The sequence below is a fragment of the Adiantum capillus-veneris genome, chromosome 14 (assembly GCF_014529385.1).
Source record: "Adiantum capillus-veneris isolate H3 chromosome 14, ASM1452938v2, whole genome shotgun sequence".
Lineage (NCBI taxonomy): Eukaryota > Viridiplantae > Streptophyta > Polypodiopsida > Polypodiales > Pteridaceae > Adiantum > Adiantum capillus-veneris.
Window position 1 is genome coordinate 159,966,901 of NC_140944.1, and position 13,946 is coordinate 159,980,846.

Sequence of the window (13,946 nt, forward strand, 5' to 3'; positions counted from 1 at the left end):
GTTCAAATTTTGCCATGATTCCACAATCTTGAGTAAAACGCTTTTTGTCGATTCGTTCCACCCTAAAATGTCGACCTTTACACCATGCTGCTGTGTATGACTTATACTACAACGAACAAAGATTATGAGTGGCCGTTCAAACGTTTATAAATAAAGTCACTTGCTAGTCGTACATTGCAAACTTACCTTGGTCGCGCAACCCCGAGAGTACTCCCACTCTTCTTCAGTCACTTCGTCACCGCATTGTTGTGCGCTTTTCAATTGGTTGTGCAACCATCTTAAGCTCATGAAGGTTGGTAGGCTCTCCAGAACCGCTGGATAGTGCATCGGTGGTCGTCTTCCCCGTCTCCACTCGATTCGTGCCCTTTGTCGCTCTTGCTTTGCATCCTCATATTGTGAAATCCACTTTTGCATCACTGGATTGTGAAGCATGCAAAATCGGTTGATTTTAGCCTCTAGATCTTCCGTCATCTTCTTCTCAACACCGAGATTGCACATGACAATCCCAGATATGCGCTCATCATCTATGGTTCGCCATAGCGTGTCCCGGGATTTATCAAATCCGTCTAGCCACTCTCCAATGTACACTAGGGACTCTGATACCAACCAACCTTCTGCCATGCTACCCTCCGGACGTGCCTTTTGACCAAAGCGCCTGCGAATACGTCTATTGGGTTGCAAGATTGCTGCTTGTTGGCCAGCGTCAGAGTCCGACGAGTTATAATTGGCAACAACTCGATCTATAATAGATGGATCGAACTCGCCAAATTCGCGAACGTGCTGCAAAGAAACACGTCTTGTCCGTCGCACAGCATGCTTGCATTGATTACAAGGACATAAGACCCTCGTTGAGAGATAGGTGTTTCGGTTGGACGGTCCCACATTCTCGTCGCTACTCATAATGAGGATAAAAAACTTATAACCTGGATAACAAATTTAATATTCTATTGGCATTCTTCGTCTCTCTCTCTCTCTCTCTCTCTCTCTCTCTCTCTCTCTCTCTCTCTCTCTCTCTCTCTCTCTCTCTCTCTCTTTACCTCACATTCTCTAGTCATGTCCAATCCCCGCACACCTCGGTCTAGAGGTGCACGGAGATCAGAACCACTGGGTTATAATCTCGTCTTTATTGGTCAATACCTATATTTGTGGGTACAAGAAATCTAGACACCCACGTCTACATGATACTGCATGTAGTGGACAAAATCCCTTTGCCTCTTCTCTAGCTGTAGCACTTCACTTCATCTTAACATCTTTTCACAGTAGATCTTTTCACTGTTCGTCTAACTCTAAACCCTAAACCGTAAGTAATTCTTGCGTGGACTCGATCTAACGTAAATAAGCGTAAATCTAAATAAACGTAAATCTAACTAAAAATAAAGCTAAATCTAATTTAACGTAAGTCTAATGACTAGAGGTTGTCTAGATGGTCATTGTGTCGGGGATGTAGTGACTCTTGCCGCCCTGAAGATCCACCTTCTTCCCTATCTTCTGAAGACATTTCACCAGTACTTTTGGATCGACGGAGCCCACCATGAGTGAAGGCAGCAATACCCTATATTCCATTGAGGGCTGTCTTCACCCGCTTCATGCAGGCATCGCAGTCTATGGAGACCCGCATCTAATCTAATATAACGTAAATCTAAATCTAGCTTAAATAAACGTAAATCTAGTTAAAAATAAACCTAAATCTAATTTAATGTAAGTCTACATATAACCTAATCTTTAACGTCTTTTAAGAGAGTTTCCTACGACGTTATAACTCTCTTCTTCCTGTGTGTGTGCGCGTGTGTGGATGTGTGTGCCAATAAAAAGAGATAAATGGTATAACCTTTCTATCACCCATGCCAAGTATGATAGATTGATTATGCCATTTCTCTCTTGAATAATAGGTCTTCAGTTCAACTCCTCGTCGGCTAGATCTTTAGGTCTTTTAATTTTAATTAGTTTCCTACGACGCTCCCTTAGTTTCTCTTTCTTTCTCTCTCAATGTGTGTGCGTTTTTTTGGATCGTATGCATGTTTTCTTTCTCTTTTCCTCTCTCAATGTGTGCGTTTTTTGTTTATGCATGTTCTCTCTCTCTTTTCCTCTCTCAATGCGTGCGTTTTTTGTTTATGCATGCTCTCTCTCTCTTTTTCTCTCTCAATGTGTGTGTGCATTTTTTGTTTATGTATGTGTGTGCGTTTTTGCACTCTCTCTCGCTCTCTCTCTCTCTCTCTCTCTCTCTCTCTCTCTCTCTCAAAAACACTATGTGTGTGTGTATGTGTGTGTGTGAGAGAGAGAGAGAGGGAGAGAGAAAGAGGGGAAGGGAACATGAGAATGAGGAGAGGGAAGGAGCATACCTGGCTCTCCTTCCTCTCCTCGTGTGTGTGTGTGTGTGTGTGTGTGTGTGTGTGTGTGTGTGTGTGTGTGTGTAAAAGAAAAAGAGAGAGAGAGAGAGAGAGAGAGTGAGGGAGAGCGTTACCTGCTCTTTGCTTGAGGGCGCCGAAAAACTCAGATCTGAGATCTGAGTTTTTGGGCGCGCTCGGTTATTTTTTTTACCCCAGCTGGCGTCGCTATGAGCGTCGCTATAAGCGTCGCTATGAGCGTCGCAAATTTCTTTGTAAATTTGCGACGGTCATAGCGACGCTTATAGCGACGCTCATAGCGACGCCGGAAATTTTTTTTTTTGAGCGTCGCTGTGTGAGTGTCGCTAATATGAAGAGCCTCTTGTAGTGAGGTACACACACCATTGGATTTCAACAAAAACACATCAAACAACAACATGGTCACCTTCTCCTCCTCGTCTTGATACTCAATGCTCTCGCTAGTAGTGATTTTCTACTACACATGCAATTATGATTTATGGATGGATAGTTATAATATATGCCGCCATGCAAAGTTCTAATTTAATACCCCACTTTACCCAAAGGTAACTAGAGCACTTCAGAAGCTAACTAGAGCGCTAGAACTAAAGCTAACCTGCCCTTAAGTTAAAGATAACTAGGCTTAACTATAGCTTCTTTTTTCTTCAATTCAAACCAATGTACTTCCTTAGGGTAGTGCCAACAAGACCATCAAAAGCCTATATATTTGTGATGCAACAATCTCATGGCATGCAATTACGAAACATATAGTTTAAAAGGAGAGCTGAAATTGAAATCAACTATACCTTTGGCAAAGTGAGCTGTGTATTATTAGAGATGTCCACCATATGAATTTCAAGGTTCTTGTTTTTTAGCTCTTTGTCTCATATTCTTGCTTCCTCGAACTCGTTAGTCTGCTTCAGTCAGTAGACCTCTTTATCCACAAATAGGTTTTGACAAATTGCTATCCAAAATTTTATTCTTCCCAAACTTGTTATTATCAAGAAAATTTGCACCCGTAAAATTGCTATACACAAAATTAATAACCACAATGTTGTCCACAAAATTGCTATCCACAAGATTGCTAACCACACTCTTGTCAAGTAAAAGCAGGGTATGGTGGCTCATATACATGTGTCCATGGATATCTCCTATAGAAGACTAAATGACATGTATTATATAATTGGGTGTCCGTGATGTTGGTACACTATTTGGTTCACAATTGGGTGTCATCTTATACATTATTGGATAACTTGTGAACAATAAATTCTAGATCCAAAAAATGCTAATACACTATTGTAGGTGACAAATAGTATTCCACCATTCTATGCTTTTACCGTGCACACAAAATCTAATCCACAATTTTGCTAAGGTTGTCCACAATGTTTTCCACAAAATTTAAAACAATCTTAGTTTGAAATATACATAATTTGTAGCTATGCTCTTGTTTTTCATTCTTTATCTTACTCTCTCCTTACATTAATAGGATATTTTTTTTTAAGCACTTTTGAAAAGTCTTAAATCCTCCTTTCCTCATGCTCTCTTTCCTATTTGCATGTCTCATATACACGTAGACTTAAAAGAAAAAAAATGGTTCCATACTCTCTCCTCTCTCTCTCTCTCTCTCTCTCTCTCTCTCTCTCTCTCTATTATACACACACACACACGCTTGTTTTTTTTTAAGAAACCTCGTATTTTGTGTTCTTTCCTTTCTTTCTCAACTCGTGTGCGCACGCATGTGTATATGAAATTCAAGTTGTGGCAAAATATAGTATCCAAACAGCCATACCAAGGGAAAAAAATCCATACAAAATAATCATGCTGCTAAAACTTGAAAAATCTAAGTGTGACTTCTTATAATATACAACCCTTTTGAGCATCACTATATATAGAAATAGGCTCCCATATCTTTTCATGCTATAAACCATTCAGTCTTATTCCTGAAGATCCTCCCCAAAAACCTGACAGCCATAAACCTGTGAAGCGCCCCCGTTGATATTATGAACAGAGAGCTGCCTGTATTAACACCACACCATTTACAAGATTGCTTACTAGTCTGCCATACACACTTATAAATCCAACCACGCCTTCTTCCAAAATTCACATTTCCTTTTCCTTGGGATTGCCTTCTCCTTGCTGCATCTCAGCATGGGGATTGCCTTCTACTTGCGTCTGCATGTCAAGGAAAACAGTTACACACATATCACATTAAGCGAGCAAAGTAAGTATAAGAGGCCCTTCAAGTGGGGCAAGAGCAACATGGGTCATCAAATTAGGATCAACAATGTTGCTAAATAAGCACAATTCCTTTCCTACTTCTACTGCTGCAAATAAAAAATGCACACTAAATATTCCCCGTAAGCATATTGTACTTACAGATAAGCGATAAACGTACCTGTGCATCCAACTCGGTCAATTGAATCGGAAGTTGTGATTCAGGTATTTCTAGAGTGATGCAATTGGGAAAGAAGCCAGGCACAATCGTGTCCACAATTGCAGAGCTCATACTCAAACGTAGCCATGAGCGTCTCTTGAGAGTTTCTTTAAGCAGTCCAAGCAGTAACTGTGTGTCAGACCTCTGCTCATGTATGTCATCAATGAAGATTGCCGAATAATGTGAAAGATCTGTGTCAAGGCTCAACTCTCCAAGAAGATGGACTTCGCTCATAACCTTGATAGCAGTCCCTGTCCTGAAACAAGAATACCGTGGCTTCTCCAAAGCAAACCCTACAAGAGTGCCCAATTCTACTCCCATTTCGTTAGCCACTCTCTGAGCTATACTTATCAAGTTCCGAGCACTTCCGGGTTGCGGGCATGCAATCATCCGGGTATCACCATAACATCCAAAATCAACAAGATATTGGGGGATTTGGCCAGTTTTGCCCGACCCTTTGTTGCCAACTACCAAAAGCACTTGGTTGTTTGCAATTGCATCAATGAAGCTATCTCTCATATTAGAAATTGGTAGTGTCCTTCTCCGCATTCGAATGCTATAAGCAAAGGAAGCTTCAATGATTCTGAAGAGCTTGCGAAGAAACGGGATAGAGAGCTCCATCCCTCTGCGTCTAATAAGATTTGCAAATAAGCTGAGGGAGTGGTCACTCTGTCGAGCAATTTTGATGACGGAATGTGTGAGGGTACCGACGGAAGACCCATTAAGATCGGGATGCTGCTGCAGCAGTTGGCTAGACACGAGATCAGTAAGCTGGTCATGGAGGCGTTGTTCATCTACTGGGGGTGGAAGCTCTGCGTTTAGGCGATGGATGGATTCTACAAGGGGATGGATTGAAGATCCAACATCATGATGCAGCTGCAACAAGTGTGTGCCCTGCACAGACCCAACGTCATGATGATGCATTAATTGTGTGTCCTGCATTGAATAGCCAAGAGCAGTTCATGAGTCGTGATAATTAGGATCAACAATGTTACCAAAAATAGCAGACTTAGAATAAATAAACAACTTCTAATGCTGCAACGTCAATGCAAATTAAGAATGCACGTAAGCATGTATCAAAGAAGTGTACCTTGGCATAAACCTCAGCCAATTGTATCGCTTGTACAGGAAGTTGTGATTCAGGTATTTCTAGAGTGTTGCAATTGGGAAAGAAGCCAGGCACAATCGTGTCCACAATTGCAGAGCTCATAATCAAACGTAGCGATGAGCGTCTCTGGAGAGTTTCTTTAAGCAGGCCAAGCAGTAACTGTGTGTCAGCCCTCTGCTCCTGTATGTCATCAATGAAGATTGCCGAATAAGCTAAAAGATCTGTGTCGTGGCTCGATTATCCAAGAAGATGGACTTCGCTCATAAACTTGATAGCAGTCCCTGTGCTGAAACAAGAATACCGTGGCGTGTCCAAAACAAACCCTATAAGGGTACCCAATTCTACTCCCAATTCATTGGCCACTCTCCGGGCTATGCTTATCAAGTTGCGAGCACTTCCAGGCTACGGGCAAGCAATCGTCTGGTTATCACCATAACATCCTGCATCAACAAGATATTGGGGGATTTGGCTAGTTTTGCCCGACCCTTTCTTGCCAACTACCAAAAGCACTTGGCAGTTTGCAATTGCAGCAATGAAGCTATCTCTCATATTAAAGACTGGTAGTGTCCTTCTCCACACTCGAATGCTACAAGCAAAGGAAGCTTCAATGATTCTGAAGAGCTTGCGAAGGAACTGGATGGAGAGCTGCGTCTCTAATTTGCTTCTGATAAGATTTGCAAACAAGTTGAAGCAATGGTCACTCTGCCGAGCAATTTTGATGATGGAATGTGTGAAGGTATCGACAGAAGACCCATATAGATCAGGATACTGCAGCAGTTGGCTCGACACGAGATCAACAAGCTGGTCATCGATGCGCTGCTCATACACTGGATGTGCAAGCTTAAGCTCTGCGTCTAGGCAATGGCTGGACTCTGCAAGGGGACGGATTGAAGATCCAACATCATGACGCAGCTGCAGAAATTGTGTGCCCTGCGCAGACACAATATTTAGGTCACCCTTCTCGTTCGTTTCAACAGCAGATGCAAGATCGCCCTTCGTGTGTTCTTGTGTGTCCTGGGCAGATGCCTTCTCGACCCCTGTGTGTTCTTGTATACCCTGCAAAGATGCAATATCGCCCTTCTTGTCCATCTCTGCTAACACTGCCAAATGAAGCAAACGGAAACAAGGGGAAAGGGCGGGAGGACAAATTTCAAATTAGAGCTTCGCTTAGGGGCCTTCCACACCAAGAACGTATATGCGAATTTATAGCCCTTCTTTTGAATTGGGCATCATCCAATCGTTGCGGTATCATTTGGCACATGCACATAGAGTGAAAGCTCCATATTACGACAATTGAAAATGGGGAAGCTCAATCTTGAGCTACTCTTCACATTTTTAAGTGCAACGCAGAGTTGATTTCGGAGGAGATTCAATAATAAAAGCGACATGGCTTCTAGCGACCAGTAAAGCGCTCACGTTAACATTTTCAATTTTGACGTATTAAAAAAATGTGTACCGAAAAGGCACGATGAGAGAGCTCCAGTAAAAGGAAGGCAAGGTGTGGGTTTTGAACATGCATCTCGGCCAATTACATGACTCCATGTCAGTTGACAACTCCATCTACGATGTTCTTGAAATGTGACACGTTTATCTCATATAATTGTCTCTAAATTAGGGGCCATCCATCGGCCCTTTACCCTGACATTCACAACCAAACACTTTCATGTATGCCACCATGAACTTCTAATCATAAGTTTTCTTGAAAGGTGATCATGTATCAATGCGATGGGAGTCACTCTGCACTGATTTTGCCCAATAATGCAATGTTGTTGTGGTGTGTAGCTACATTTTAGATTCCACTTATTGCCATTCTCATTAAGGTACTCCTCAAGCTCACAAAACATGTACTCTCCACCATTATCCAACCTAAAATACTTTACATACATGCCACAATCCTACTCTATAAAGCCTCAATTTTGTGCTTCAAGAAATATACCCATGTCATGTACATGTGATCATCAATGAATAAGACTCCATCATGAGATACATTATTCTAATGTAGACCCCATATGTCCCTATGCACAATTTCCAAAGAAGTATTGTTGATTCTCCCCGTGTAAGACTAGAGGTCTTGTGTCATGTGTATCACCACCCAACCATGTCCTTATATAGGCCCTAACCCTAGTTAGTTGGTGGTTTCACATTAGGATGCCCACTGAACTGCATGATTGGACCTTTGTCCAGAGAGGTGGTAAAATTGATTGAAACATGAAGAATAATACTATGCTTATTTCTAATGAGAACATGACCACAATCAAAACTTGTATTAAAGAGACTTATTGCATGTTTTCAATTCCTAATTTTTTATACTACCATTCATAAGGACTTCTTTGCTATGGTTTTGTTGCCTTTGTTTCAATGGATTTCCTAAATGATCATAGTTTTATGAAGGTAAACTTTGGGTGATGACAAGAAAGCAAATTTTTGCACATATGGAAGTTAGTTATTTAGTTGCTAAAAAAACATAACCTTTTGAAAAGTTTTAGTGTCAATTACGCTTTGTCAATGAAATATGTTATTCTAGGTGATTGTGCTTAGAAGTCTCAATAGTGCTTTGTTAATGAATTATTTTGTGATCGATGTCATACATGATTTGAAAATCATTAGGAAAAGAAGATCGAACAAACCTGTACCTTAATCTTTTGTTTAAACAACTCGTCTACATTAAGGGTTTTTGACAGACTATTAGCTAGAAAATATACATATAGTAAGGAAAATATACAGATAATAAGGGCTTTGAAAATTATGTTAATATTTCATAGAAGGGTTGGTTTAAATGATGACAAGGCTACATAGGTTTTTTAAATAAGCCCATGGTTGCATGTAATATACCATATTTTCCTCGGGGGGTCTACCTCTATGTATGTAAGTATACCATGAGAGTTCAACAAGAGGGGTTTTTTAATTCAAAAATTTTGGGTAAATTTACATAAATATATTTAAATAAGGGGTTTTTTTATTGCACTTTGGAAAAAAAACCCTTAAGTTCATAAAGAAAGAGGGGTTGTTTTATTAGTTCAAAATTCACAGATAAGGGGTTTTTTAAATACCCTCTGAACTCACGTTGTATAAATGGTTTACATATAGTGAACCCCCCGATATATTTTCTCTAAGTGCCCCCCATTGTTAAAATAAGGCAGTTCATGGTGGGGAGGACTTGGCTAGCATTAATTGACAAGTAGATGAGGACGACTTGGTGTTGATGACAGTGAACAGACTTGGGCTACAATACAAGTCCTTAGCTAACTCAATTTTCATCTCGTTTCATGCAAAGAACTATGCTAGATTTTGAGGATTTGGTTGCTTTATGCATGACAAAGGAAGTTGGGCATAACCTTGGTGGATCCATTAGTAACCATGACCAAGTGTTTTGTCATAATCATGGATGTGGTGGCAATAGATGTGGAGAATTTGGTCAAGGACTTGGTAAAGATGGCCTATATTATGTCCATAATGTAGCTATAGGTAGGTGAGAGTTTTATTTCTAGAGGAGGCAAATTTATGCCTAGAGGTAGGATAGAGCACAACCGTGTGGTGGTAGAGGCCGTAAAGGACCTATACATTGTGACATGCAATGCAATGGTTGTGGAAAACGTGGACACTTGGAAAAAAATTGATATCATCAACCCACTTATGGTGGGAGAGGTTATGGTTGACACCATAAATATGGCAATAATACATGTTATAATGGAGGATATAGAGATGTTGCTTATGATAGAGGCTTAGTAGCCATGAAGCATGTAATAGGGATCATGTCACAAGCACCTAGCAATGATTATTGGTTTATAGACTTGGGTACCACAAACCACATAACACATCATGAAGAGTGGTTTGACCATAAACATTGTGAGGAGTTTGTAGCCATTAGAGATGACACTATGCAATCCCACTATGCACATTGGGAGTTTACCATTGGTTACTAGAGATGGGAATTGTGATGCACTTTATTTACTTACAATCACAAAGAATTTCACCCCAATTAGACAAATGACAAAGCAAGTTATGCACGTTTGGTTTAACATATATGGTTGCTTTATTGAGGAGTTCAAAAATGGAAGACAAGTAAGCGTATTACACAAGGAATGAAGAAGTGAGGCCTTTCACTTTGGATAATATTACAGATAGTCGTGTATATAGAGATTCATCATGAACAAAATAAGGATGTTGAGATATGGTATAGATAGATTGGTCATGTCATCCTATAATGGTCAAAGCATATGGAGACAAGAGAAATTGTGTGTAGCCTAGATTCGGCTACATTATGACCATGTATGTGAAGCAAGCAAGTTTAGTAAGCAAAGCGAGCTACCATTTCCAAAGAGGGGGTGTGAGGACAAGGGTCCTCTGGACAAAGGTCCAGTCATGTAGTTCAGTGGGCATCCTAATATGAAACGGCCAGCTAACTAGGGTTAGGGCCTATGCAAGGACATGGTTGGGTGGTGATACACATGGCACAAGACCTCTAGTCTTACATTGGTATCAGAGCATGGTGGGAGAAGGATATGGCTTTCTTCCATGAGCAAGGCATGTGCATGAAGTTCTCTCTTTCTCTCTTCCTCACGTTTTTACAGGGCGAAATTTGTTGATTAGCAAATTTTTTGTTAACAGCCATGTTTAGAAAAATAGTATGTGAGAGGTGAAGGAAAACATCGTTCTATACGTTTTTGCGTCTTACGTAAAAAGCGAGATTCTGCACCCTCTGTGAGATATTTTTTATTTTTCAGATTTTTTTGTGTGTGTGCGTGCGATCGAAAGCAAGGTTGTAGAGCAGGAGCTTCTCTCCCCACATGGAGATGGGCTCACGCACGACTCTTGCATGGAGATGATGATGGCATACCTCTTCCTCACGTGGACATAGATTTTGCTGATGTGATTGTTTGTTTTCTGCTTTTGTAGGGATACCACATTGATGATGATGGTGGTCCTGATGCTTATATTGTGGCACCACATGGATGCCATGAAGTGGTTGATGACCACGACCAAGGCACGAAGATGGGGCATCGCCATGCCTGGGGGAGCAAAGGCTCGACCCCAAGCATAGGGTAGCCATGAAGAAGCGTCGCCACAACAGGACCGTCTCTCTCACTCCAACGATGCTTTTTTTTGGGTGAAAAAGCTCTCCAAACTCGAAAGCAAAAAGCACTAAGGTTTTTTAGAGACATGAAAAAGCACTATGGCTTTTTACAGAAAGCAAAAAACTTTATGGCTTTTTAGAGACAACAAAAAGCTTTATGGATTTTTAGAGAAAGAAAAAAGCACTATGGCTTTTTAGAGAGTCCAATTATAAATGGCCCCAGGTCCATTGTACGAGCAATCCATTAAAACATGTTGGACTTATCAAGAGGTGAGTTGAGCACCTTTAAAGTAAGAGCAAGTCTCAGATTTTAAGATTTGAGAAAAACGTCTTCAAGGAGCATCAAGACACACAAGGGTGTGTACCAACAAGCAAGTTAGAGCACTCAAGAGTTAGTGCAATCGACAACCCTCAAGTGGATATGACGATAGACATGCACGATGAGGAACATGTGGATTTAATGGAGACTTTAATGGAGAAGCCGATCATCTATGGGTCGATAAATACACATTTCAACAATTTATTAGCCAACAACTTACGTTTGAAAAGCAATTTGAATTTCTGCAACAAACTCAGTCTACTCTTCAAGCTATATATGTATGTATATATATATATATATATATATATATATATATATATATATATATATATATATATATATATATATATATATATATATATATATATATATATATATATATATATATATATATATATATATGTGTGTGTGTGTGTGTGTGTGTGTGTGTGTGTGTGTGTGTGTGTGTGTGTGTGTATGTATGTATGTATATATATATATATATATATATATATATACATACATACATACACACACACACACACACACACACACATATATATATATATATATATATATATATATATACATACATACATATATATATACATATATATATATATATATATATATATATGCACCCTTCATGATTAAAAAGATAATATTCCATGCTCTAAACTTAGCTTTTACTCATCTTGAAAAAGTAAATCTCCATATCATATTCTATAATACCTATCTGGCTACTACATTTAGTACATACACTACCAATATTGCATCCCAAAAGATAACATTTTGAACTCCACCAAGTACATAGACTGCCAATATTGCATCCCAAAAGATAACATTTTAAAAAAGAATCTCTTGTAATACTTTTGGGATACATATATAAAAACCATTTCCAAGCATAAGAGACCTCTCTCTCTCTCTCTCTCTCTCTCTCTCTCTCTCTCTCTCTCTCTCTCTCTCTCTCTCTCTCTCTCGTGTAGGCATGCTTGTATACAAGAATGAAACCCATCGCACACTACAAAGTTGGGAAAAACACAAAGAGTCTTTTCACATCATTATAATCGTAAAATTTATTGAAAGAATGTTACACTTAGTTTGCAGTCAAAATTTAACTAAACCTTTTCACAAAATTGGTAGTATGTTGAAATATTGCGTGTTCGACTAAGAGAAAAATGAAAGTAAAATTAATTTCCTCCAAATGTATTATATCCATCAAAATATGTAAGCACTTGCATCCTTTATCATTAGTCTTTCAGCCTTCCCCCTCTCTGTCTATCTCACGTGTGAACGAGCTTACTAATTGTCAAGAGACTTTTGTATCACTTCATTTTACTTTCTCCCCATTGTATTACTTATATTTAAGTACTACCACAAATTCTTGTCTCCCCTTCAAAGGATCAAGAATAATGGTGTGCTCAACCATCCTACAAGAGGACACTAGTATGACACAAGTTGGACATTTCAATTGCTTTGATTCACATGCATGTGCTAATTCTTGTTGTTGAGAAGAAATATGTATCTAGCTCATTCTTCACTTCATTGCTACCTGAGTAAGATCTCAAACACTGTATATGGCACATCATTTTGAAAAAAGTCTTGAGAGAAACTTGATGCCCTCAAATTATAAGCTAAAAACCACAATGGGACCAAGTGAAAGTAGCGAGAAAACCTTTTGAGCTATAAAACACGGCACAAAAACTCAAGGTGCCAAGGTTCAAGTTCCATCCAAACCAAACACAAAAGTGGGAAATCAATAAAGGACTAAGATTATTGGCAATACGAACCAAAGGGATTTTGCCTAATGGAAAAGTTTTAACCCCTCAAGGGCCACACCGATGGTTCAAATCGCTAAGGTTACTGTATATGGGGGCATTTTTTCCGTATATAGGGGGTAGTTTCCCATTTTTTGGTGCACGCAGGTGATGTCTCATCATTACTACTAGTGAATCCCCCGGGGATGAACTTTGGAATGCTCTGGAAGTACTAAATTTGGAATGCTCTGGAAGTGCTAACTTGTAAGCTACCTACCTAATGCGCTTAAGTATTGTGAATGGTTCACAATACCTTGGTGACAATTTAGCCACTTTTCCAGTCTTCAAAGTCTATGAATGCTCTAGAACTTTGAGAAAGACTCTGTCTCGCTCCTCAAAAGAAATAAGTCGTCTATGCTTGTCAGCATACTTCTTATAACGATCTTGTGCTTGCATATTATTTTGCCGAGAAAGTCTTAGCATATCAAAATGCTATTGGAGAAATTCCTTTGCCTGATGCACTATCTCCGTAGTCAACCCTATCGTCATCAGTTATCTAGGTTGATAACCGTACATGAGCATAAATGGACTAAATCCTGTAGTCACATGCTTCGCACAATTATAAGAAAATTCCATTATGGGTAGATAATCTTCCCAATTGGTTTGCTTCTTACTAAGGTATGCCCTAAGCATATCCTCTAACACTTGATTAACCCGTTCAGTCTGACCATCTGTTTGAAGATGATCCGTTGTGCTAAGGTTAAGAGTAGTTTCCAACTTATTGAAACTTCCCTCCTCCAAAAGTGATTGTCGAACTTTCAATCCCTATCACTAATAATACTTGTCGACAGACCATAGAGTTTATAGACATGTTCTTTAAATAGTCGTGTTAGCTCCGGTGTCTTAACCATTGTCTTAATGGGAATAAACTTA

At 39.5% G+C, this 13,946-nt stretch overlaps 1 pseudogene; it reads right to left on the reverse strand.

Annotated features, from left to right (window-relative positions):
• Positions 1-4,098: 4,098 nt before the first annotated feature.
• LOC147443472 (uncharacterized) lies at positions 4,099-7,044 on the reverse strand (annotated as a pseudogene).
• Positions 7,045-13,946: the final 6,902 nt, after the last annotated feature.